Genomic DNA, 4,373 nt, shown 5'->3' on the forward strand with positions numbered 1-4,373 from the left:
CTCCATCTTCTGCACTGTTCTCAACATTATCTTCCAAGCTCCTACAGAACATTTGACAGAGCTCTTAACACCGAATGGATCTTTTAGCTCAAAGTTCCAAAGTCCTTTCACAGTCCTCCCCAAAACATGGTCAGGTTGTCACAGGAAAACCCCACTCTGTTGGTACCAATTTGTCTTAGTCAGGGTTTCNATTCCTGCACAAAATCATGACCAAGAAGCAAGTTAGGGAGGAAAGGGTTTATTCAGCTTACGCTTCCCCATTTCTGTTCATGACCAAAGGAAGTCAGAACTGGAACTCAAGCAGGTCAGGTAGCAGGAGCTGATGCAGAGGCCATGGAAGGATGTTCCTTACTGGCTTGCTTCCCCTGGCTTGTTCAGCCTGCTCTCTTATAGAACCCAAGACTACCACCCCAGAGATGGCACCACCCACAAGGGGACCTCCCCATTTGATCACTAATTGAGAAAATGCCTTACACCTGGATCTCATGGAGGCATTCCCTCAACTAAAATTCCTTTCTTTGTGATAACTCCAGCTTGTGTCAAGTTGACACACAAAACCAGCCACTATAGCTTTCCTATGTGTTTTACTGTTTATAAATTCTCATTATTTTCCTTAAGTAGGAAACAACATTCAAATGTACATAGAAGCCACAACAAATAATAATTAAAATATGGTGCCAATCTGATCCAGAAAATTTCTTAATTGAAGCTCTCTTCCCATGTGATTCTAGACTGAGTCAAGTTCTCAGTTAACTAACACAACAACCTCTTATCAAGTTGACACACCAATTTAAGCCATAGCTTCCAGACCCCCTTTCCCAAGTTCTTATGTGAATAAGGTAATCTAAAGTATGGTCAAAGTTTAAAAATCTAATGATAGCCTTTAAAAATTCTTTTTAAAAGTCCAAAGTCTCTTAACTGTTCTTGTAAAAATAAAACTACTAAAACATATTTTTTTCCAAAAGAAGGAGAAAGATGTAGAAAATTAATAATCACATGTAAGGGGGCTGGTGAGATGGCTCAGTGTGTAAAAGCACCCGACTGCTCTTCTGAAGGTCCTGAGTTCAAATCCCAGCAACCATATGGTGGCTCACAACCATCTGTAAGGAGATCTGACTCCCTCTTCTGGAGTATCTGAAGACAGCTACAGTGTACTTAGACATAATAAATAAATAAATCTTTAAAAAAATCACATGTAAATAAACCCCAAATCCAGTAGTGCAAATTGAAATCCTGTAGCTCAAAGTCCAACATATGTGACTCATTCAATCTTATGGTATTCAAAGGGACTGGAAAGCCTTAATTCTTCAGCTCTCTTATCTGTGGCAGACAGAGCATCCATCTTTGGTCCCCTTCATTTCATTCATGCATTTTTGTTAGACAGACATTCCATGGATATGTTCACTCAACCAATCTAGGAAATTCTGCCATTGAACTTCTCTTCCAAGGCGATTGTATGTTTTGTGAAATTGATAGATAAAACTAATAAGCATCATCGCCAAATAATAAAAACAATTATAGAAATGAAACTAACAAAGAATCATATGGCCTGCTTTCTTTCTTTCTTTTTTAATAGGTTATTTTCTTTATTTACATTTCAAATGTCATTCCTTTCCTGGTTCACCCACTGTAGTGGGTATTCCTGGTTGTCAACTTGACTATATTTGGAATGAACTACAATCCAGAATTGGAAGGCTCACCAGTGACCCTAATCTGGAGGCTGGGAGATAGAAGTTTCTGATCTGGATCTTGGTATGGAGATCTTGAGACACAGTGGCTATTGATTCCAGAAGATTAAGACAGGGAGATCTCCGAGTTCAAGGTCATCGGGGATTAAAGGTGTGGTGGCACACACCTTTAATCTGGGCTACACCTTCTGCTGGNGACCATATAAGGACATTGGAAGAAGGGAGTCTTGTTCTCGCTCTTTTGCCTGCTTGCTGTGTGGGACTAAGCAACTGCTAGATCCTTGGACTTCCATTCACAGCTACTACTGGACTATTGTTGGGAATTGCACTGCAGACTGTAAGTCATCAATAAATTCCTTTACTATATAGAGACTGTCCATAAGTTCTGTGACTCTAGAGAACCCTGACTAATATACTCACCCATAAATCCCCTATCCTACCACCTCCTCCTGCTTCTATATAAGGGTGTTCCCCCACCCACCCACCCACTCCTGCCTCCTGGTCCTGACATTTCCCTACAATGGGTCATCGAGCCTTCACAGGACCAAGGTCCTCTCTTCCCATTGATGTTCGACAAGGTCATCTCCTCCTCCTCCTCCTCCTCCTCCACCTCCTCTCTTCTTCTTCTTCTTCTCCTTCTTCTTCTTCTTCTTTTAATTTTTGCTTTGCTTTCAAATTAGATTTTAAAACAACATAATAAAATATGCTACTGAGGTTATTGGAAAACAAAGAAGAATGAAAATTAAAAACTTAAGAAATTCTATCAAAATGTTTATAAAATAACCCTTGACAGGTGTGCCAAGAATTCACAATGAGGAAAAATATACTCTCTTTGATATATGGTATCAAAAATCCTGGCTAAAACAATTAAATAAGTGTTTATCTCATATGACCCACAAAAGTAACTCAAGATAGATTAAAATTTCAAATAAAAGTCTGAAAATATGGAAATCCAAGGAGGAACATGAAAAAAGAGTTTACTCACATTAGTCTTTATAGTGGTTATGTCTGTTTTGTTTTATAAATAACACAAAAGCAAAGCAGAGCCAGTTGAAAAAAATAGACTCTTGGTATTGTGTTAAACTAAAATTATCTGTCCAACCAAAACAGAGCAAGATAATGAACCAAGTATTATCCCAACCTAGAGACAGTTGTAAGCTACATGTTTAATAAAATATCTACAAAAATATGTATGCATAACATAAATGTAACTGTGTAAGGCTTTGACAAGACAAAAGAAATCATTAAAACCGTAGATTGATAAAATAGATTCTATTGCTGGTAAAGGGTAAAAGTTTATTATTGCCCAGTAGCTTAAAAGCATTTGTATAGTTTGAATACTCTTTGAATTTGTGTTTGCTCAGGTCCTGATTGTTGTGTAAACTCATGCGTTTGCCAATTACTGTAGATTTTGCCAAGAATTTGTGGGCTTTGGTTGCTAGGCTACAGGTGAAAAACTTTCCTGGTAACCTGCTCCTGCACAAGACTCCAAACCCTCACCCCTCCTATACCCATTCTTTGTAAATCATCTCAAATCAGGAAGCTAAAACTTGTCAGACTGATGGCCCAAGGCCATGTGATATCGAAATCCCCTATTCCTTCCTCCCTTCTTCCCCCTGGAGGGTCCATAAAAAGAAGGGTTCCTCTCCCCTTAGGGGTCGCCTCTACCCCCTGTGTGGGATACTGGTTGTCCCCAGAGCTCTGGCACCCCAAATAAAGCCTCATGTGATTGACATCAATGATGGTCTCTTGTGAGTTCACATCAATGATGGTCTCTTGTGAGTTCACGGGGGGGGGGTCTGCGCCATCCCGAGACTAGAGCAAGGATCTCCCCATTTTCGGGGGTCCTACAACTGAAATGTCCTATATATCCATTATTACTATTGTGATGAATATAGTAAAACAATAGTGAATGTTGACACTATTGTTGACATGGGAAGTAAAGCGAATACTTGTGCACAGTTTTGGGAGTACAAATTTATGTAGGCATTATAAAAAATAGTATGCACTATTCTAAAAATATTAACACAGTTAACATTATCTGGCAATTCAACTTCTAGATAAATGTTCTAAGGAAATGAGAAAACACCCTAACCCCTCCCCCATCCCCTGCTAACCAACCCCCACACACTGGGGAATAGAGCCTTCACAGAACCAAGGGCCTCTCCTCCCATTAATGACGTACTAGGCCATCCTTTGCTACATATGCAGCTGGAGACATGAGTCCTACCATGTGTACTCTTTGGTTGGGATTTAATCCCTGGAAGCTCTGGGGATACCAGTTAGTTCATATTGTTCCTCCTATGGGGCTGCTAACCCCTTCAGCTCTTTGGGACCTTTCTCTAGCTCCTTCACTGGAGAACCTGTGTCAGTCCAATGGAGCATGAGGATCTACAAGTATTTGTCAGGAACTGGTAGGGCAGCTCTGGAGACAGCTATAGGAGGCTTCAGTCACATTCCTTTCTACCATTATTCTCATCTTGATCTTTAGCATGGTTCTTCTATATTGTGTGATCTTTCTTTCTTTCTTTCTTTCTTTCTTTCTTTCTTTCTTTCTTTCTTTCTTTCTTTCTTTCTTTCTCTCTCTCTCTCTCTCTCTCTCTCTCTCTCTCTCTCTCCCCAGATATTATTCCCCTCCTGGACTACCCTCTGACTGATCCACATCCCATACCTCCTCCTCGCCCC

The 4,373-nt window shown here is 40.1% G+C and overlaps 1 pseudogene; it reads right to left on the minus strand.

Moving 5' to 3' along the window:
* The window catches only part of LOC110314371, a 7,476-nt pseudogene extending 7,215 nt beyond the window's left edge, over positions 1-261 (minus strand).
* Between the last annotated feature and the right edge of the window lie 4,112 nt (positions 262-4,373).

Source organism: Mus pahari, chromosome X, assembly GCF_900095145.1.
Source record: "Mus pahari chromosome X, PAHARI_EIJ_v1.1, whole genome shotgun sequence".
Lineage (NCBI taxonomy): Eukaryota > Metazoa > Chordata > Mammalia > Rodentia > Muridae > Mus > Mus pahari.